Source organism: Chrysemys picta, chromosome 4, assembly GCF_011386835.1.
Source record: "Chrysemys picta bellii isolate R12L10 chromosome 4, ASM1138683v2, whole genome shotgun sequence".
In the NCBI taxonomy this organism is placed as follows: Eukaryota; Metazoa; Chordata; order Testudines; family Emydidae; genus Chrysemys; species Chrysemys picta.
The window spans coordinates 103,128,256-103,152,121 of record NC_088794.1 but is presented as its reverse complement, the minus strand read 5'-3'; positions in this window follow the sequence as shown (position 1 = coordinate 103,152,121).

Here is a 23,866-nt window from a genome sequence, read left to right as displayed (position 1 = left end):
AAGAATGTGGCCTGTGATGCTATGTGGTATGTTGGGGAGTGTAGACAGCTGCAAACATGGAGTGCTCCAAGAAATGAAAAAGAGAGTCCAGGATTTTTGGACATGTAGGTCAACGTAGGAACTGCAGTATTTGGGTTTTTCTGACAGAGAAGACCTGATATTTCTTGATGCCTGTCATGTACCTATTGTACACAGTAGATTTCAGGAGTACTATTAGCAGCTCAGACTCTTGTACCAGATATGGACTAGCTACAGAGATTCTTTTATGTAGAGATACACCAGATGTGTCTTCCATGAGATTCTTTAATGTACTGCCAGCTATGGCTGTTCTCGGCTCAGATACGGGAAACAAGAGGGAAATCAATGAGGGAAATCTGCTCAACATCTTAGATGTCTATACACAAATGCGAGTAGTATGGGGAATGAATAGGAAGAACTGGAAGTATTAGTGCATAAGCTAAATTATCACTTAATTGACATCACAGAGACTTGGTGGGATAAGTCTCAAGTCGGGAATATTGGTATACCGGGAATGGCTTGTTGAGGAAGGACAGGCAGGGTACAAAGTGAGGAAGTGTTGCATGGTACATCAAGAATATATACACTCAGGGCCGGTGTAAGGAAGTTTCACACCCTAGGCGAAACTTCCACCTTGTGCCCCCCCCCAGCCCTGCGGCAGCTCCCCGCCCCCCCCTCCGCCCTGAGGTGCCCCCCCGTGGCAGCTCCCCACCCCAGCTCACCTCTGCTCCGCCTCCTCCCCGAGCATGCCACCCCTGCTCTAATTCTCCTCCCCTCCCAGGCTTGCGGCGCCAAACAGCTGATTGGCGCCGCAAGCCTAAGAGGCAGGAGAAGTGGAGCAGTGACCGCGTGCTCGGGGAGGGGGCGTAGGAACGCTGTAAAAAAAATTGGGGGCACCGCTTTTGGGCGCCCCCAAATCTTGGCTCGCTAGGCAACCGCCTAGTTTGCCTAAATGCTAGCATCTGCCCTGTCTACACTTGTTCTGAGGTCCAGAAGAATGTGGGAGACAGATGAGTTGTGGGACTCTGAGTAAAGATAAGAGGTAAACAATATGGGTGAGATCATGGTAGGGGTCTATTCTAGACCACCAAATCAGGAAGAGGAGGTGGAGGAGGCATTTCTAGAAAAAATAACAGAAATATCCAAAACACAAGACCTGGTAGTGGTTGGGGACTTTAACTTCCCAGACATCTGTTGGAAAAGTAATACGACGAAACACAACATTTCCCATAAGTTCTTGGAATATATTGGGGACAATTGTTTATTTCAGAAAGTGTACAAAGTAGGCAGAGAGGCAGCAATTTTAGATTTGATTCTGACCAACAAGGAGGAATTGTGTAGCAAACCTGAAGGTGGAAGGCAATTTGGATAACAGCAGGAAAGATAGATTTCATATTTCTAAGGAAAGGAAGGAGTGAGAGCAGCAGAATAATGAGAATGGACTTAAAAAAAAATCAGACCTTAACAAACTCAGAGAACTGGTATGTAAGATTCCATGGGAAGAAATTCTTAGGAGAAAAGGAGTTCCAGAGAGCTGGCAGTTTCTCATGGAGACAATATTAGAGGCAAAACAGCAAACTAGCCTGATTGGAAGGAAAGATAGGAAGAATAGGAAGAGGCCAATATGGCTCTATCAGGAATTCTTTAATAATCTGAAAATTAAAAAGGAATCCTACAAAAAGTGGACACATGGACAAATTGCTACGGAGGAGTGCAAAAGAACAGCACAAGCATTTAGGAAAAAAAATCAGAAAGGCTAAGGCACAAAATGAGGCCCCTAGCAAGGGACGTAAAAGACAATAAGAAGATACGTTAGGAGCAAGAAAAAGATGAAGGAAAGTCCAGGAATGAGAACTAATAGCTGAAGACATCAAGAAACCTGAGGTGTTTGATGCCTATTTTCCTTCAGTCTTCACTGAAAAGGTTAATAGTGACCAGATATGAAACAAACCTTATATTAAGAAAAAGACAGAAAGAATGCAAGCCAAAATAGGGAAAGAATAGGTTAAAGAATCTTTAGACAACTTAGACGTATTAGGGTCTGATGAAATTCATTCTAGGGTATTTAAGGAACTAGCTGAAATAATTCTGGATCCATTAGCAATATCTTTGAAAAGTCATGGCAGACAGGTGAAGTCCTAGAAAACCAAAGAAGGAAAAACATAGTATGTCAAAAAGGGGAACATATAGAACCCAGGCAATTTTAGACTAGCCAGCCTAACTTTGATTCCTGGAAAGATACTGGAACAAATGATTAAACAATCCATTTGTAAGCATCTGGAGGATAATAGAGCATAGTCAGCATGGGATTTGTCAAGAAACAAATCATGCCAAAGCGTCCTAATTTTCTTCTTTGACAGGGTTACTGACCTAGTGGATGTGTGTGTGGAGGGTGGTGGACACACAACTGGTTGAAATACCATACTTAAAGAATAATTTTCAATAGTTTGCTGTCAAAACTCAGAGTGAGTATCTACTGGCATCCCACGGCGGTCAGTCCTTGTTGTGGCACTATTCGGTATTTTCATTAATGACTTGGATAATGGAATGGAAAGTATGCTTATAAAATTTGCAAATGACACCAAGCTGGGAGGGGTTGCAAGCATTTTGGAGAATAGGATTAGAATTCAAAATGACTTTGACAAATAGGAGAATTGGTCTAAATTCAGCAAGATGAAATTCATTGACGAATTCATTGGGTTGTACTCCTGAAAAGGATTTGGGGTCATGGTGGATCACAAATTGAATATGCAGCTGCAAAAAGGCTAGTATCATTTTGGGGAGTATTAACAAGAGTGTTGTATGCGAGACATGGGAGGCAATTGTCCCACTCTACTCAGGACTTGTGTGGCCTCAGCGGCAGTACTGTGTCCATTTCTGGGTGCCGCAGATGTGGACAAATTGGAGAGGGACCAGAGGAGAGCAACAAAAGCGATAAAATGTTTAGGTTTAGTGAGGAAAGGTTAAAAAAAAACAGGCATGTTTAGTCTTGAGAAAAGAAGACTGAAGGGAGACCCAATAACAGTCTTCAAATATGTTAAGGGCTGTTATAAAGAGGACTATGTTCAATTGTTCTCCATGTCCACTAACAGTAGGACAAGAAAATATGGACTTAATCTGCAGCAAGGGAGATTTAGGTTAGATATTACAAAATCTTTCTAACTACAAGGGTAGTTAAGCTCTGGTATAGGCTTCCAAGGCAGGTTGTGGAATCTCCATCGCTGGAGGTTTTTAAGAACAGGTTTGACAAACCCCTTTCAGGGATGATCTAGGTTTGTTTGGCTCTACCACAGTGCAAGGTACTGAAGGGACTTCTGGAGGTCCTTCTAGCCCTACATTTCTATGATTCTATGCTACACATAGTGCCACCTAGTGGGTAAATATAATACAGTTTAATATTTCATTACATTGCTTTTTCCTCTCCTTATCCTACTAGGATTCCTGGGCCTGTCTTCTCTTTCCTTCTCAATACGGTTAGTCATATTGGCCCTCCAAGCCCTTTGTTCACAGTCTGATGCAACACTGGCTTGCAGGATCTTGCTGAACATGTCCTCCCTAGTCCTTTCTCCTCCTTAGGATCAGGCATTCTGTGGGTGTGGAGAGGGCACCTCTCAAGGTCACCATACCAGAAGCTGCTGATAAAAACAGATAGATGTACTATTGGTTTTACAGTCACAAATGACAGGGAAATATATGTTTAAATACACTCTTACCTTACTCTCATAAACACTTTTAATAAGAAATGTTTATAGACACTACAGCTTTGAAGCACCTCTGCACAGCACTGCTTGGCAGGCTCAGCCATAGTGAGTATGGCTCACCGGGGCAATGGGGGAAGGTTATTCTGTGCATGAAGCTTTAAAATTTTGGTCTCTATTCCATGGGCACGAGTAAAGGGCAAAGGCACTGAATATTGGCACTATTTCCCACATGCAGTGGTGGATTTAGATGATATCTCACTCTTGAGGGTCACAAAGGCACAGAGAACACAGCTGCCACTGGTGTCCTGAAGCTGCTTGGGCCTGGACGCTGTTAGTCTGTTTGCTGTGATGGTGCCATCTGAACCTATTGCAGAGTGTTGTGGGAAAATGTCCTAGTGTGGAGGAAGAAATAAGGCAGCCCTCCCTAGAAACCTTTGGGAGAGGATTGCAGAGTTTCTCCATGAAAATGTCATCGAGATCTCTCAGGAGGATAAAAGGGATGTGCCTATGCATATAAACAAAGAGCTCTGCATGCCCTTCCTCCCCTGATCCAACAGGGGAACGAAAAGCAGATGCTAACTCTACCTCTGTTTGTTATACCGTACATCTTCCTCTTCTGAAAAGTCGATACCTGTGTCTTACTTGGGGATGGACTGGGCGTCATCATTACATTGAAACATTGTAAGGGAAAATGTATGCACACACTTACTCGAGGTTCCTGCCCCTGCTTCGGGCTCGTCTGTGCTTGGCTGGTGGGACTGACTAGACTGTCTCAAACAGGTCTTGGCTTGTGGCATAACCAGACCCACCCTCCTCAACTCCCCCCCCCTTTCCTAGCTGTTGTTGACAAGGATCTATGTCTTGGGGGTCCACCAGGGTATCCACAGAGGTCTGCAGGGTACTGGTGGGATCTCCGCGAAGTATGGCATGCAGGTTGTTGTAAAAGGGGCAGGTCTATGGGACACCACCAGATCTATTGTTGCATCCCTGGCCTTGTGGTATCCCTGGGGAAGTTCTTTCACTTTCACGTGGCACTGCTGCTGATCCCAGATATCCGTCCCCTGTGCAATCTGTTTGTAGATGTCCACATTTCTACGGCTGGTCTGTAGCTGTTCCTGCACAACCTCTTCTTCCCCCAGGCCCAGGAGATCCAATACTGCCTATTTACTCCAGGCAGCAGCACATCTAGTGCTTGGAGCTGGCATGGTCAGTTAGGCAGTTGCACACAACAAGGGTGAGCAGCTAGGTGTGGCAATCAGGAAAAGGAATTTCAAAACCACACGGGGTATGTGTGTGAAAGAGCGGGATGGCTTCTAGGCTCCGTGCAGTGGAATTTACAATTGTCAGCAGAGTGGTCACGGTTGCAGGGAATGGGTCACTGTGGGACAGCTGCTGGAGTACTGTTAGGGTTGACATAGGTCATGTGATGTCTACACTCACACTATATCAACCTCAGTATGTTAACCGTGGCTCTATGCTGTTCGGGGAGATGGTTTTACTGTGTCACTGTTAACAGGGTGCTAACATCCACCCGAGACAAATTTGAGTGTAGACATATGCCCAAATAGGTCGATGCAAGGCAACTTACATCAGCCTAACTTTGTAGTGTAGACCAGGCCTTAGTCTATAAAACTTCCACACCTCTTCTTTGAGAAATAAGAGACCCAATCATCTCAAATATGTGTTCACATAACTCCTGTTAGAATCACTTTTCTGGGGCTTTCCTTTTCCCTTGTTCTTGTGGGCCCTGATTCTGCAAAGCACTCAGAGGCAGATTCTTAGCTGGTGTAAATTGTCATAGGTCCATTTACTTCATTGTGTGTATTGACTTCAGTGGAGCTGTGACAATTTACACAATCTGAGGATCTCCATTTATATTTAAGCATGTATTTAAATGCTTAAAGTGGTACTTAAGCATGTGCTTAAAGTTAAGCATGAGTTTAAGTGCTTTCCTGAATTAGGATCTTACTCTTTACTTCCTTTGACATAGCTCATTCAACCCTGCTTTTCCAAAAACATAAAAGATCAGATTTAAAAGATTCTGTTGTAGTATTCTTGTTTTGAACATGACCCCTTGGTTTTCAGTTGCTCCTTTGTTTCCTATATACAGAGCTGTTTGAATGTCTCAGAAGTGTAGGGGAGACTTTTCTCTTTGTTTTAGACTAAAAGACTGTGCTGCATAGACAAACAAACATTGATATGTGAGTTCATAGTATCTTACCCACCAGTTTTTGAATCCATTGTAATCAGATTTTGGACCTAATTCTTTGCAACAGGAATCCTCTAGTCATGAGCAATAAAAAGCCCTTCAGTCGGTCTATATGATAAAAATTGAGGTATCCAGAAGAATATTTCATAAAACTGAAACATGGCTAACAATACAGACACCATACCAACTAATTTATAGAGTGATACAAATAAATCATATATGAGTTGTACTGCAATTGGACTTTTGCATGTTTTCCAGTAATTTATAATTGTTTAACATCATTTAATGATGGTTGCCTCTTTAACTGAAATTCATTTGAAAGTCTTATTAATAGAGTTTGATATAAATTCAGTGCAGGGAATTCATTTATATATAGTAACTAAAGCATTTACTTGCAGTGTTAATTATCCCCATGCAAAATCTGAATATTCATCAGAGATAGTTACATAGGTTTGGGATTCCCCAAGTTAATAAAGTGATGAGATTTTTCATTATTTCAAAGGAAGCTATTTGAAGGTAAGTTTATTATTCTTCAGTTCAAATGTAACAGAAACCGCAGCTGATAAATCCTTTCCCAACATCAAATATACATTGTGTTCCCTTGGAATAACATGCTTCATTTTACAAACTCTATTCAAGGATGCCATTTTAAAATATTTACTCTAACTTTTATGCTTTCCCCATGCAATGGCTATTTGTCATTGGCATCCAACCACAAGCTGGCTGCAAAAGTCTTCATAAAGGGAAAACTCTTGCTTTTAACCCTGTAGCTACAGCCTGACAAGCATGGTATACTGGGAAAAGTCTATCCTACAGCTGTCTCTTGAACTAAATGTAGTACAGTGTGCCATTGTGATTTCAAAGAAGCATCTTCAAAAGAATGTGTAAATTCCTACTAGATTTTGTATCACCAGACATTGAACTGGGGAGCCCTTTGTGGATCTGAATTCTGCCACAGGTAGACTCCTGGATCTTCCTTGATTCCATACTAGCAGCCACAGCAGAGGTTTTAGGAATATCCCTGGATTATTTTTTCTTATTTTGCACTTCATTTAGGTTCCATTCCTGCAAACACTTACATACAAGCTTTACTTTACTCATGTTAGTAGTCCCCTTGGCCTCAGTGGAGCTGCTCATATGTGCAAAGTTAAACACATGCCAAAGCATTTGCAAGATCAGAACATTGAACTGGGAGCCCTTTGTGGATCTGAATTCTGCCACAGGTAGACTCCTGGATCTTCCTTGATTCCATACTAGCAGCCACAGCAGAGGTTTTAGGAATATCCCTGGATTATTTTTTCTTATTTTGCACTTCATTTAGGTTCCATTCCTGCAAACACTTACATACAAGCTTTACTTTACTCATGTTAGTAGTCCCCTTGGCCTCAGTGGAGCTGCTCATATGTGCAAAGTTAAACACATGCCAAAGCATTTGCAAGATCAGAACATTAATGTTTCCTCTATAGAGGATCAGCTTTTTGAGTAGAGCTGTGCAGAAACTTCCAAATTTGTTGCTTGACATTTTTGAGTAATTTCTTAGTGGGACCAGTTTGGTTTGGAGTAAATTTTCAGTTAAAAAGAAATGCTTTTGCACTGCTTTCATATTATGTTAACATCGGGGTCTGTGAGGAGGTGAAGACTCTGTTCAGTACTTGGAAAGGAAAGCGTTAAAAATCTCTCCCTTTGTAGAGGAAAGAGCACAGCTGCATGTCCTTAAAGGCAGACAGGTGCTGAGCCTGCCTACCAGGGAAATATAGTTGTGTCCAGCTGTAGTAAATTGGCCAATTCCTCCCAGCACAATATAAGGTGATGTGGTTTGAGCTATTTGTTTATCATGGTAGAAGTCAGATCTTTCTTATAGAGAGAGGAAAGTGGTAGCTAGAAAAGGTCTCATTTGATTTTGGCTTCATAAAGCTGTCTCTTTGGTTAATTTAGGAATGAGGTGTAAGGAAATATGTGGCAGTCTGTTTGAAACTCTGACTGGGGAAATATTTTTCAGCGAGGATATGAGAAGCCTAGTTAGTGCATTCATTAGGAGTCAGGAACTTGTGGCTCTATATCTCATTGTGGTTTGCTTAAGAGATGTCACACAAACTTTAAATGCATAACTAGATGGTGAGGGAACTGACTAGTTATTAGCATGAATGTTCACACACTTCTAAAGTATTCAATATACTGAATAGACACAGCACTGCAGTAAGTTTGGGAGATTTATTTACGTCTTAGATGAGAGCCCCATTTTACAGGCTTTTTAGTAAGAAAATGCTTGCCAGAGCATTTATTTCTCAGTTGTTTTGCTGAAAACTTCTGTGGTTATTTTTTGAGGGTCCAGTTAATTGGAATTCCTAGGGAGATAGGTAGGAAGAAATTCCATTTTTTCAGAGGCAATATTTTATTCTATATGTTAACAGGGTGTGTATCATGCCATGAGGAAATACACAGCAGCAGCTGAATGAATAGATGCTAACATTAGGTCCTGTCTAACATCTTCCCCAACCAAAATAACTAAGACTTACCTATTTTATAATAGTTCAGCAGCAGTAGTAGACTTAAGCTGCTGCCCTGATCCAAAACCATCAGTTTTCACTTGTTCCATGTTGTTGATAGACAGCCAAAGCACTAATACATTAGGCTTGTTCACAAACCTGAATATTAGCTAATATAACTTTGCTACTTCAATGCCAGCAGGGAGAAAAAAAGCTTTTCCTCAGTGAGGTGCAATCAACTTGCTATGGAGAATAAAGTTCATTTTGGTGACAAAACATGTATAATATGTAAACTAAAGTGCTGTAAATTCAACTGAACAATGGGCCAATTCAACAAATCCAGGCAGAGATGATTTGAAGGGAGTTAAGGACCAGCTAAATGCAACTGTTGCTCAGCTACACAAAAACAAAAAGCAATGTGAGAGAAGAGGAAGACAGATCTATGGTAAATGTAATGCCTTGGTACCATGTCAAGTTTTATTTGCTTGGGGGGATGGGTGTAACCTGTATGTAGCAGCTGCACCTAAATACATTATTTTCATCTGGAGAGATTAAGGCAAAGTCAGTTTACTGGTGATCAGTTTAAGATCCAGATATGCTCTGAGACCAAATACTGCTATTGTGTCAGTGTTCACAATACAGAATTTTAGGCCTTTTGTATCATCACTGTGGTTATACGCTGCAGTATACTTCTGCTCTGTGACCATAACTGAACTATTTCTAGATGTGGAATTGAGGAATTTTGAGACATTTAATTGTTAACTTGTGCACCAATATTCAGTTATTGTTTTAGCCTACTGACCTTTCTCCCCATTGGACACTTACTCTTGCTAAAAATACTCTGACACAATATGCCACTAGCAGCCTCTGCTCAAGAAAGATCTGGTGATGGAATAAGTAAGGGCTGAGCTGTATTAGTAGAGAGATAAGCATGAAAGATACTCTGCTGGTGTAAACTGGTGCAGCTCCATGGAAGTCGGTTTCATCCACTCAGCTTTAAAGAGACTGAGTTTCACTAGGTGTTGGGGTTATACAAGAGGAAATGCATGAGACAGGGATGGATCTGGATTGGACATACTGATAAAAGTTAATTCCCAAATCTACTTCTCTTCCCTTAACTGCACACAGGGACTAGTTGACAGATAAGGTTGCTGGTAAAGGACTGAGGTAGAAGAAGAGGTGATACAGACCAGAACCTCAATGAACTCCAACAGACAGAGGAGAGGAAAACATGATTCTCTGAAGGATATCCAGGAAAAGTAGTCATTTTAAGGTTCCCTTGGAGAGCACAGAGCTTGCAGATGGCAAGGGAGAAAATAAAGCAGAGGAGGAAAGAGTGATCAAATGTTTCAGAGCCGCATTCAAATTAATTCATTGTACACATTAGTCCAGGGACTAAACTAATATGTGAATCCCTTGTGTCAGACAGCAGGTCTATTAGCTCTGGCATGAATCCACTGGAGCTGTGGAGAGGTTGCTATATACCAGAAACATTCCAACATTGATCTTGTCCTTAGATTCAATCCCCAAGTGAATGCTTTTCAAGGAGATTGTTTCTAGGCCGTGACCTCCCCCACATTCCTTACCCTTCCTGCACTCTTGCTTTTACTGGGTAGATTGTAAGGGAGGAGGGATGATAGCACAGAGCTAGCAGAATCTTCCAGCCAAGTCTTATTGATGTAGTTGACATCAGGCACCTTGTACGATATCAGATTGTGCGTGATGATGCTTTAGCTGATGACTGACCTTGTATTGATCAATAAGATCTTTCCTGGTTGATTTCTCCAGATAAGGGGGGGAAAACTCAGTAATTGAAACAGCACAAACCATCCAGAACCCATCAGTGCTCCAGGAAAGCATGCTCAGCCTGTAAAGTAGGCACATAAAGAAGCAGAAATATATTGAAGCGGCAGAGCTAAAGTAACAAAGTGCTGTATTTGAAAGAGAGAAAGGTAACTAATGAATGATGACTTCACATTATTTAGTGTATCATGGGGGCTGGCATTCAGAGAACACTTAAAGATCCTGATAATTCAAAAATAAATACCCTTCTTGAAGGCTTCCGTTATATTGGCACATAAGAGCATTCATACCATTCAGTGCAAGACAAGGCACTTTGGAAAGTGCTGTATAAATTACATATCTGTGGATGGAGTGGCTTTTGCAGTCACACAAAGCTACTAACATTATAGATGCTTTGAATTATTTCTCATTCAAGCATGAATGCTGGCACTGTGGCACTTAATGTGACATTAGTTTCCTCTCTCGTTTCAATAATAGTAGTTCTAACAATGGAGTAACTTTCTGTAATGAAATTTACCAACTTTAGATATGAATCTAAGTTATAGTTTTGAGCATTTAACCTGCAGGATTCTTGTCTGGAAATGAACAAGTACTACCAAAGTTTTAAATAGCTCAGATATTATTAAAACCATCTCAACAAGAATCTGATCCTGTATGAACATTCAGAATTGAATAGCAGAACTCATTAAAATATTGCATTTTGTGGCTTGATCCAAAGCCAGTTGAGGTTAATAATAGAGTCCCACTGACTTAAATGGATTTTGGATTAGGCCCTCACACAGGTTTGTGTGTCCTGGTTCCTACCCTAAATATAAATTGCCTGATTCACTTGCATCTTGTACCAAGTTCACTTGAAATTTGGTCTAGACTTGCCTGAAGCCTTTCAGCAAATCTGATTTGGGTTTTGAGTTAGTAATAAATCGGGAAAGCAAAAGAAACTTACCTGAATCCAGGTTACCCAGCGTTGGGTTTTTTTTTTTTTTTTTTTTTAATGTTTTGCAGAGCTTCCTCAGACTAGTATCCAACCAATCCTACTTAATAGGAGGCACAGAGATTCAGTGCTCTTGCTTTTTGTCTCTGGAGGCCTGATTGACCCTGACGTGTCAGTGGGGAATGTTTCCAAAGAGAGTTGTGGGCTCAGCTTTGAGTTGCAATGCAGAGTCCTTGTTAACTGCTTTGAATGTCTAACACAATGAGTTTTGTGACCACAGCATTGTTCGTACTGAGCAACCGCTCCTCCTGCAAAACTGATATAAAATGGCACTAACAGTCCCTGCTCATGAAAGACTGTTAGAAATAATGTTGCAATTTAGGACCAAGCTATATTGGCTGAATGAGAGTATCAGCACTCATACTTATGAAAAATAACACAGCAAAACAAATATTTGTTCATAATTTTCCATGTTAAATATCACTTCTTTACACTTACAAACCACATCTACAATTTGAGCCAGGAATGTGAAATCACAGCCTGTGTATTCTGTTGGTGACATGAGATACTACTTGTTAAGTACAATACATTCATTACTCCTACCTGGCACTGGCAGGAATACAAACTGGTGCAAAGAGTTATCGGTTAGAGATTTATGGTAAAGTCTTACAACAGTGTTCATGCAATTAGTCAGGGGAACAGTGAGTACAGGACATCTTCCAATGAAGTTTTAATTGTATTTATATAATGATACCATTTCCCCCTGTCTGTAAATACTAGATAATATTTCATGGGCACCACCAACATAAAAATCACTCTTCTGTATGAATATTGTTAAAGGTTGCAGTTAATATTACAACAAGCTATAACTAAAACTAGACTGTAAGTGAAAGGTATTAAAAGGGAAAATAATCTCCAGGTTTTTTCTATGAACTTTATGCATTTGACAGCATTGTGTATAAATTCCACTGCTTTGTGTGTGTGTATAGGCCGTATTCCCTGATACCTCCTGGGTAGACAGGTCTCTAGGAAAGGTTCTATCACCTTTCTTCCATGGAGTACCTAGATGGAAGTTAGTAGTTTCCCCTAACCTAAAGATCCTTTCTTCTCATGCCATCTACCTGAGGGTATGTCTACACTACGAAATTAGGTCAATTTAATAGAATTTGATTTTTTTAGAAATTGTTTAGGTAAAGTCGATTGTGTGTGTCCCCACTAAGCGCATTAAGGCAGCGGTGTGCGTCCACAGTAGCGAGGCTAGCGTCGACTTTCGGAGCGTTGCACTACGGTAGCTATCCCACAGTTCCCGCAGTCTCCGCCAACCATTGGAATTCTGGGTAGAGCTCCCAATGCCTGATGGGGCAAAAACATTGTCGCGGGTGGTTCTGGGTACATGTCGTCAGGCCTCCCTCCCTCCATGAATTCAACGGCAAAAAATCGTTTCTCGCCTTTTTTCCTGGGTTACCCGTGCAGACGACATACCACAGCAAGCATGGAGCCCGCTCAGCTCACTGTCACCATACGTCTCCTGGGTGCTGCTGACAGATGCGGTACTGCAGTGCTACACAGCAGCAGCTCCTTGCCTTTGCAAGTTAGCAAAGAGGGTTAGCAGCCATATTGCACCATCTGCTGCTGTCTCCTGGTTGCTCCTGACCAGCCTCAGTGAGGTCGGTCGGGGCGCCTGGACATAAAGGGGAGTGACTCCAGGTCATTCTCTTCTTTAAGTTTCGTCTAATGGAGATTCAGTCCTGCCTGGAATATCATGTGAGCTGGAGGCTTTTGCCTCAGGCTGCTCTCCCAGCCGGCAGCACCTGTATCATGTCACTTCCTCCACAGGTCCATTTCAGAGAGGAATACATAGAGACCACAGTGAGGAAGAACACAGTGACCTTGGCTCACACCTTGAGAGGGAGAAATGGTCCTGTCAGTCTTCCTCATGGAGACACAAGCCCTTTTCCCCCCAAAAGAACCCAAGGAGGTAGGGTGACCAGATGTCCCGATTTTATAGGGACAGTCCCAATTTTTGGGTCTTTTTCTTATATAGGCTCCTATTACCCCCAATCCCCATTCCAATTTTTCACATCTGCTGTCTGGTCACCCTACAAGGAGGGGAAATATTTCTCAAATGAGCAGGGGGGCAGAGAGCATGGGGCTTAATGGGAGACTCTTTATCTCTTCTAAGGAATTATTGAGGTAGAAACTGAAATAGAGAGACACCGAGGGAACAAAGAAGTGGGGTAAAGCTCTAGCACAGCTGTATTGCCTGTGAAATCAGGTATATAAGCACTAGAAGGAATTAATAAGAAGCATGATTGCCACAAACCTACAGTGAGAATGAATAACTGTAACTTTTCCAGCAAAATACAAACAAAACTGGTAAGAACTAACATTTCCTGTCTTCATCATATCCACAGATGTCAGATTTCATTAGTCAGGAAATAGAAAGCCCTAAACAATTGAAGAGGGGTTGAAGTATCAATGGCTTACATTATTGCCTGCCTTGCACTGTTTGATTACTGCAGTGTTTCCTGTACATGCAGCAACATGCAGCTGTGAGAGTCAACCTTCAGTATATTAAGGATGTGACGCATTTTTTGAGTGTTAAAGAAAATGGCATCAAATGAGACACTGCAGCCAGAATTTCAAATTGCAAAAGGATTTAGAAATAGTACACCTACACCAGTCCATTGTAAAAGGATCTAACCACTGAATCCTATTCGCTGTGAAGCTCCCTAGGTCTGGATATAGTGACTGATATCTGTTTGTAGCTCTGGGTCAAGTGCACTCCCCAGGTATTGACCCCGCCATTACCCCTCTTGGCACTGGCCACCCACCTAGACCACAGAAGCAATGCCTTGGCATTCCCAAGCCCTCCAGTTGCTTAGGCTAATCTCCACTAGAGTCCACCTGCTTGGGTGGCTTCCAGTTTCTTTAGTTGCATACTTCACGTGACATAGCAAGTAAACTTCTTAAATGTACACATGCTTTGCTCTTAGAAAGCACAAGTGAATTCCAGATCTGGGCAAAACCACAAATATTTGAGCAGATTTCCTCTATTAACCTGATCTCACCCCTTCATTTGTGTCTGAAGTCTAGGTGTAGATTTCCTTGACTTCTCTGCAGCAAGTCTTTCTCGCTGCTGGCAGTCGTTGATCTAGCATACAGAAGATCCCTGGCTCATAAAGACATGCTGATTTTTGCTGTTTATCTGGCAGGCACCAAAATCCATTTCACTTGAGGAGTCTGATTTTTTTTTTTCAGTTTAAAAACAAAAACAACCTCCCTCTTCTCCTCTCACCCCCCCCCAACCCTGCTATAGAAGTGATCATATTTCACTTACATTTTTTTCTTCTTGCTATTATATAACAAAATCATGATTTAAAAGGTGCTTTCCCTTTAACAGTTGTAACACGTAAGTGGTGGAAATGGTGTTTTTATGTATATTTATGATTATCAGCATTCTCTTTAATCCCAGAATCATGGAAATAACTTTGCTTTTGCTCACACTAGTGGTAAAATTTAGAAGTCCCATTTTTATTACCTTTCCACACAGTGATCATGTTATTTTCACCAGATACCATACCCATAACTAAACTTTTCGGTCATTAAAAAATCCTATTTATGTCCTGATTTTTCCTCGGTAGGATACAAAAAAATCACCTTTCCTTTCAATGTGAGTTACTCATGCTCTGCAAAGGGAGAGGAATTTGGCCCAGGACCCAATCCTCCAGTTGGTGAGTGTATCTCCTACTTAGGATTGTGCTCCCAGCTACTTAAAGATAGGTTTTTATGTAGGAGCTAATTTGGGAAAGGGGAGAGATTAGATTAGAAAAAGGAAATTACCCTGACAATATCATTCTTTGCATTTATATGCATAGCTTACACTAAAGATATCAAAATGATATACAAACAGTTAACTGAGTAGCACAATGGTCCTGTCAGATAAGTATCAGCATTATGAAACCATTTTACAGATGGGGAAATTCTGAAGCACAGAAAGATTAAATGTTAACCTTCAGTGGTCATGCCCAAACGGGCAACTTAATCAAATATAAACAACTCCTGGTTATAAAAATATCCGCCCTCTAATCATGTGATAAAGAAAAACAAACAAAGCACCAACCAAATTATAACAAGGATGGAAATAATCATTGCTCAATATTCTTGGACAATTCCCTCCTATTCTCCTTCAAATCGTATTTTAAAAGTTCTCCTTCCCCCCCCCCCCCGCAGCATTTTAGCTTCTAAACATTATGCCCTTGCTCTGGGGGTATGGACTTGCTGCCATTTAATTATCAGGTGAAGTTTAAGGTTTGATGTTGACTTAAAAAGGCCCAAGTGGTGCCTACCTGAGAGATATTGCCATAGTTGCAATAAGTTGGAACCCCCATTTCTTATAACAGTGGAGCTGCTGGAAGGCTGTTTTTTTTAGGATATCTTGTCTTTGCTACTCTGAAACCTTGTGGCCGTGTTAGTCTGTATCCGCAAAAAGAACAGGAGTACTTGTGGCACCTTAGAGACTAACAAATTTATTTGAGCATCAAATAATTTGCAATTCATTCTCATCTTGGTCCAATATTGCCTGAATTTTGCTGACATTCAGGGCATGCCGCACAGCTTTTCTAGTTGTCTCGGCTTTTGGCAAGGGTTGAGTTCAGATAGCTGCGTGGAATTGTTTTTAACAGAGGGAGAGGTGGCCTTTGGGATGGAGCAAGAATCATGCCTACTTGTATGTTGGGAAAGCATCTAGAACTAGGATTGAGTGCTAGTGAAAAATTAATACTAGTAATAATATTGATCTGCAATTCTGTTGGCAGCTTCTCTGATGCCTCGTCCTTTAAATGTTAGCATTTTATCCACCAGAGTTAGGCTGTAAATACCTACTACAGAGGACTTGTGTGGCTCAGTGTTTGCAAAATTGCCTATAGACGGGCAGTGCAGCACTATATTATCAACCAAACCTTAAGATTCCTACTCAGTTTTTATTCAGGCAAACTCCCATTGGCCCAATAATTATGAAAGTGACTTTTTGAAAATTATACAGCTGGCAGACTTTGGGAACTGAATCCATGAGTCCTTGCTCTTTGGGCCAGGTTCTAAACAGTGTAGATCCCACTAGTTCCTGCAGTTCTGTTTTACTTTTTTCAAGAGGTGTATCTGAACAAGTTTTTCTCTTATACCCAACTTCTCCACCTCTTCTGTTTTATTGTGCAGATTACATAATGCTTTATTTCTGACCTCTTACTTCAGACATTATTAAGATGTCACACATTCACCATCCTGATCTCAGTGATGGAATAAGTGGGAGGATGAAATGGATTGGAAAGGAGAAAATGACAATTGCAAGCCCACCCCCATAGAGCAGCACTATGTTTGGTTTTAAAAACGTATATGTTTGTCAGAACGAAAGAGCCTCTTTAATTTAATCATTTCTTCTTTACCATACTCTGTCCTTTATGAATTCTGATTTATCACCTAATAATTAACCTGAAAGAGCATCTCAAAAATATATCCAAATCAGAAAAGAATCTTTTCCTCCATTGGTTCTGTTATTATCAGGAGACAGATCATTTATTTCTCTTGCAGAAACCTCAACCCCCACACATACTCTTCTTAAAATCATGGGAAAAGAACATCCATAATTTTTTTAAATAATCCCTTCTAATGCAGTATCTTTCAGGAACAGTTAGAAAAAAATTTACTCTGAAAAACAGCTATTTTTAATGCTAAAATGCACTATGTATTGAATATCTATTTGCACAAAAAAATCTTTTTTGTTTGTTACCACTCCTGTCATGTACAATGCACTCTTCCTACATGCAAAGCTGTGGGACAAGCCACTGGGGCAAGCACAGCGATTAGCCAAATTCAGGCATTTAGAGGGCTCGATCTTTGTTGTACTACGAGCCCTTCTTGTTTCTGCATTGTGGAGCTTATCGTGGACAATATGATTCCTGTGGAAGTGCCTGGTGTTGTGGCACTTGTTTGTGTTTGTTTTTGTTTGTTTGTGTGCCTCAGATATGTCAGTGGGAGTATGCTGAGTAATGGCTTCAGGATATGGTCTGTAGAAAGTGTCACTGGATCTTTATAATCACAAGTGCTCAGTCAGAACCTCAGGTTTGTGATATCTGAAAGATGGGACCTCTAGTGGAGTATGGTCCCTAATACCAAGCAAATGCTCTTTCAAATGAAAGCAATCCAACTACTAATCACCAACACCACTTGAGCAACAAACAAGTGAGTTTATTTTGGAGGGCTCCCATCCAGATACTATAGTGATAAATGGCTAGATTGTGAGACAACTAGCTGCCCTAAATAGAGGTGGCGCACTGTTACACTAGCCCCGGAGCAGCTGCAGAAGGGAGACTGATTTTGAGTCACAATCCCTTCTCACTTTCCCAGATGTTCTGAGAGGTAATAAACTGAGCAGACTCTATACCCAGCACACCATGTATTCCTAGTGCACCAGTGTGGGGCACAGTCAACGTTCCACCCTTTCCTCATCCTGCTCCCCATTTGCATGGGGGAAGGAAGTAGCAGCTCTGTAGAGTTGCTTCCATGCCCACACCGCTACCCATGATCATCGAATCATAGGAATGGAAGGGACCTCAAGAAGTCTTCTAGTCCAGTCCCCTGAACTCAAGGCAGGACTTAGTATTATCTAGATGATCCCTGGCAAGTGTTTGTCTAACCTGCTCTTAAAAATCTCCAATGATGAAGATTCCACAACCTCCCTAGGCGATTTATTGCAGTGCTTAACCACCTTGACAGTTAGGGATTTTTTTCTGATGTCCAACCTAAACCTCCCTAGCTGTAATTTAAGCCCATTGCTTCTTATCCTATCCTCAGCAGCTAAGAATAATTTTTCTCCCTCCTCCTTGAAACAACCTTTTATATACTTGAAATCTGTTATTATGTCAGCTCCGTCTTCTCTTTTCCAGACTAAACAAACCCAATTTTTTCAATCTTCCCTCATAGGGATGTGGGTAGTTGGTGCAGGGGGAAAAAGGGGCACCTTGTATTGCCACACTAGCTGGACCATACTTTGGTGCCAGGAGCTTTACAAACTTTAACAAATTCAGCTTCACAACAGGAATATGGGACACAAAAATTTATTACACTGATATGCTCTCCTGCCAATTCATTTCCATGCCAGTTTGAAGCTGCAGTAGGTGAAGAACTACCTAAGCAACCAAAACCAGAAATGAATCCTGAGCTGGGGAGTTAAAGCAAGGAGCCATCTGGTCATGATGAACTTGCCCCACAAACCCTCTGGGGTAAAAGAAAGGCAAACAGAAAATTCAAAACAAGCACAGTATTGTGAAGAAAGTGTAGGAAGGAGACGATTTGCCTATTATGTTGTCAATGACCAGTACATGGGGACTATATACAAACTCTATTCTGTTAAGAAAGACATACAATGCTGGTTCCTGTAGGGCTTCTCAACTGAATCAGAATTGAAACTAACAAAATTCCATGTGTAGGAATTTTAATAACAAATTAGATTAGTTTTGTTCCTAGCAAGAATATGATGAAAGAGGATGAAGAGAGGGGGATGAAAGACACTGTACTTGATATGAGGAAGGGATTGTGTGTCTGGGAGTAGTAGTGGTCTACATGAGTAGACCATTTTTTCTCTATTACAAATGGGCCCTGATTTGCAATAGAATCTGAGAATGACTATTTTGTAGTATATAAGAAAGACTGTATAATCCGTGTCCTGTATCCTTTTGCACTTTTCACAGAACACTGGAGAAATGTAGAAGAGGGATTTCCAAACCCAGATGTCCAAGAAGAAGAGACATTAGTTTGACTTTGAAAGATTTTAATGTGCTATTAATGAGTGAACATGGTAGGTGTCAGATAGCATAACTGAGGAAAGTGTCCAGAAAAAAGCATACTATAAAAGGTGTGGGAGTGATGGATGGTTTGGGAAGTGCTAGAGAATAGCAAATCTGATTTAAAAACAGATGGCAAACTTTAATTCCCATCAGGAGATCTTGCAATGGCTATACTGCTTTGTTGTGAATTTATTGGGGCTACAATCCATTATTTTCAAACTTTCATTGCACTTTGTGTGCATCAGAATTTGATGGGAAAACAAAACCAAAGGGAAAATAAATATTGAGACTCCTTTTCTTAATGCATTTTCTCTTTCCCTTCTCCCCCAAAGAAGTCTATCGGGAAAAGAGAGATGGACAGAGAAGAAATGTCAAGGCTCACGAATATGGAGATCCACCATCCAAGAGTCTTCCTCTAGCTATAGCTCAAGAAAAAAAACATTGTTTTCTTTTATGTTTCTTTGTTTGAATGCATCACATGGTATTTGGGTTAAATATTATTCTTCAGTAAAAAGGCAATGAATGATGGAAAAGCCAAGCCAGCTTTCTAACAGACATAGAAGTTAGAACTATCTGGCATAGCTCAGACATTCTCCTTTTAGCCAATTGCAAATGATTCTTCTGATTATTTTTTCAACTCCGAACTGGGAATAACCATTGTAGGCTAAGTTTGCTTCTTTGACTTGCACACCCCAGAGTGTTCTTTCTTCTGTACAGAGGAAAAAAGGAAGAGACTTAATTCATTCCAAAGTACACTCTCTATCAGGGAATTGTGTATTTAATCAAACACCACCATCTGGGTTTAAGCAATGCTCTGCTTTAGAATATATACTTGAAGAAAAGCAAACTTGCTTGTCATTCTTTTTAATCCTATGGGATGCTTTTTCTCATTTGTTGTTGGAGTGTCTAACCTATATGACATATCAAGCTGAATAATTTATATAACAAAACAACAACAACAAGGTCAGAGGAAAAGTATGATTTTTACAATAGGGATCATTCAATGACATGATATTGTGGGAGATGAGTTTCTGAATATTAGGTTTATTTTACTGATGTTTCATACAAGGAATGAAGCACAATGGAATAAGAAAGGAACTTAGATTATCTAAATTGTGAAAGCTTGAATGAAGGTTGAGAACAGTAATTAACTTGGTAGAGCGTATTCTAGTCCCCTTACATGGAAAATCCCAAGGACCTTGAGGGAGGAACACTCCATGAGGTTATGCTGGGAACATTTTCCCCCCTAATAATTTAATTAGGGAGGGACTGTGTAGCCCTCCCAGAGCTGTGGGAATGTCAGGGGATCAACCAAAAGCAAAAGGTCATCTGCGTAGAGGCCTCTCCATCAGCTTTGGGCCCTCTATTCTTCCTGAAAATCATCAGTAGCATGTTGCCAGGTTTTTTTGCCAACCCCACCTCCAAAGACAAGTTCTCCAACAGGGAGCAGGAAGTACAATCAAAGCTAGTGCAGCCTCAAGCTGCATTATGTTTTGGGAGGATTTACCACTGATACCTCAGGTGCAAGGTGCATTTCCTCCAGTCCTATCTCTGTCTGTCCCCACCCCACACAAGAGGAGTGGGAACAGTGTTGCAGAGATGGCTGACCTCCCCTTTGTGCCATGAAAGGGGCCCTCAGCTTGTGCAGATCCAAAGTGAACATGGCAATCTTCAGTCATTAGGAGCTGATAATTGAAACGTTCACACTACCTAGCACTAGGGTTTGGTAGCTGGGAGATTGTCATCAGCTGGTCACCATGATACTGGTACATGATTCTGTATTATCACAGCTACAGCATCTGCAATTCAAAGTACATGGATCTGTCACTGCTCACATGGTTTAGTTGCTACTATTAAGTCTGAATGATTTATATTACATAAATAATTATATATGTAATATAAAATCATCATGTTCACTTTCACAGCACTTAAAAAATGAAATATATGCATACATAATGTTATGAAGTGCTATGAAGGTGTAAAATGCAGCAAAAACAAATGCTTCGTTTATTTATAAAAGTGCATTTACACTGAATTTTAGTTACTACCTTGAAAGCTTTTTCTCATTTTTGCTTTTCATTCCCCATCACTTGTAATCTCTCAGAGAAGCTGGAACACAGCATTTTATTTTCTACCACTTTTGTCCTTTTCCATTTTTCAGAAATTGATTTTTCCCTTCCTCCTCCCCTCTGTTTCTCATGGAACACAGCCTACCTTGACAGAGTATTTACTGTCTTGCTTTGTAAAAGCATAATCAGTTATGGCAGCAATGATGCCAGTGAAGTTCTGGAAACAGGCTTTGTTAAATAAGTAGAGCTCACTTTGCTGCCAACTAGAAACCTACTTTTTTTTCTCAGTAAAACAAAATTTACTGCCATGCCATATGTTGATACTGGCTATGGCTTAAGCTTAGGTGCTGAGGGTTAAATTGGTCTTGGATCCAGAACAGATTTAAGTTAAAAATCTGTAGAGAATATGCTAAATAGGACTGAAGCTCCTCTTTTTCAGGAGCTGGGCTCAGAGGTTAAAATATCTGATAGCCAATCTTTTGCTAGCATCCTGGTTTATAAAGGAGAAGTTAGAAAGATGCATGGAAATTAATTACTGGGTGGGTTAGTAACATCTTAAAACACTGGGGTGAATGAATACTGCACTACAGTGTTTGTGAATATTAGTCTGAATTTTCCAACCAGTGGTTTGTTTCAACACCCAATTTTATTCTGTTCGCTCAACAATCACATGTGTTTGTTCATACACCTCTACCCTGATATAACGCGACCAGATATAACACAAATTCGGATATAACACAGTAAAGCAGTGCTCCTGGGGGGTGGGGCTGCGCGCTCCGGTGGATTAAAGCAAGTTCGATATAACGCGGTTTCACCTATAATGCGGTAAGATTTTTTTGGCTCCCGAGGACAGCGTTATATCGGGGTAGAGGGGTTCTAATGTTTGGTGAGCAGCTGTTCCTCACACTAGTACCTGTATTCTCTGCAAATGAGGGTGTTTGTGTGTGAACAAGAGCCTGAGGACCGCATTCTAAGTGAATCTTACATGAGGGCTCAAGGGCTACACTCTCACAGGATCTCTACCAGGCACAGGGCAAAGTGATGAGGGAAGGGACACAAAGAGCAATTCACAACTACTCCTTCTGTGTATTCCCAGGAGACGGGAAGGAGGAAGGGCCATGACATCTTTCCGTGGTGCAGGGGGAACAGGACAGTAACAAAATATGAATGTAGATATTTTTAAAAATATAAAATGTATTTACAATCTGTATTTTAATGTGTATATATTTAAAACTAATAAGTCTACTTATTAGAGTATTAACATATTGTATGTCAAATTTGGGCCTCTTCACTATTGTATCTGGCATACTTCTCAAGTACTCTTTCTACCACAGCTGTGGAGGATGCCACCAAGTCCTGTATTCCCTCCCTTCCTCCCCCATACTGCTGTATTTTTCACTGCTACTGTGGCAATTCCTTTCATGCAAACCAGTTTAGCTTAACAGATGCATGCCCCTCTTTTATTCTGATAAAGTAAGATTTTTATCTTCATTATCTTTTGCCTTTATAATAGAAATGTGCAGCACTCTTTCTATTTCCAGTGTTTTCCAAATATTAATTAAGCCTTTAAAAAAAGTCACTAGAATTCATGAACTGTAAATATATTATAATAAACCCCATTTTACAGGTGGGTAACCTGAGACCAAGGAATAAGAAACTTGTCCAAGATCAAAGTGATCAGATTCAGATGCAGAAGGGGGAAATAATTGTCTCAACATATTCCTGTTCTAGCCAATAGACTGCTGCCTCTGAGAGTCATTTTTAGAGGGAAATCCTTTTCCCATACACCAGGTCTGAATAACAATGTTTGACACAGGAGAAGTCTAGGGATGGTTGGGAGGGAAAGAATCTTTCCTGCAGGCCACTATGTGGAAGCTGAATAGCTCTGCAGTTTCTGCCATAGCCCTAGGTTGTCATATACTTTCTATAGTTAGTTCTCTGCCTGTACAGGTATGTATGCCTTATGGATCCATGTATCCTGGATCCACCAGTGTTGAATTTATCCCCAAGTCCTCCACTTTGGAGTTGAACTCTAATGGTATGTGGACCCCATGGAGACAGTCCTCAAATCTTGTCCTTATATTATTTCAAGCGATTCTTCACGTCTTAATTTGTACAACACATATAAGAAAAAATTTGACACCTTCCCCCACCCATTCCTCACGTACTTTAAGAAGATCAGTGTGCAATTGGCTAGGACACAGCTAAAACCTTTTGTACTTAAGGATGGGTGCAGGGAAAGTCTCTTGCACACTGTGGAAGTAAAATAGCTGTACAATTGGCTATAAATATGCAGGTCACAAACACAAAGGCAAGAAAGGCAGGCTAGTGATTGTGACACATAATAAAATGAACACCTGATGCTAGTGACATCCTTAATGGTGCCGGAGGAAAGTTGCTGTGATAGATATACATTTTAAAAAATAAAATAAAAGCAAGAGGGATCATTTTTGAGTGAGGATCTGAATTGAAGCATCTCTAAATTTTAAACCCATAGACATAAGCATTGAAGACAACTTTGTCTTTCCACGCAAAACAGTATGTCTTGCTTGTTTCCTAGGAAACCGTCAAGAATCAGGAATGAAAAGTCTTCAGTGTAATTCATAGTTAGTGAAGTTATGGTACATTAATAAACACAAGCTGATAATATTTTGTCCAAAATATAAAAGGCAGAGGTGACTGCTCTGACAAATAATTCAGGAGGTCTCCCTTGATAAAAGTGGACCTGATAGTCCACCTGATGTGTGTGAAATCACAAATGGGGTTAGAAAGGGTTTGGTGTATATATCACCGTGGTGCATTCTGTAA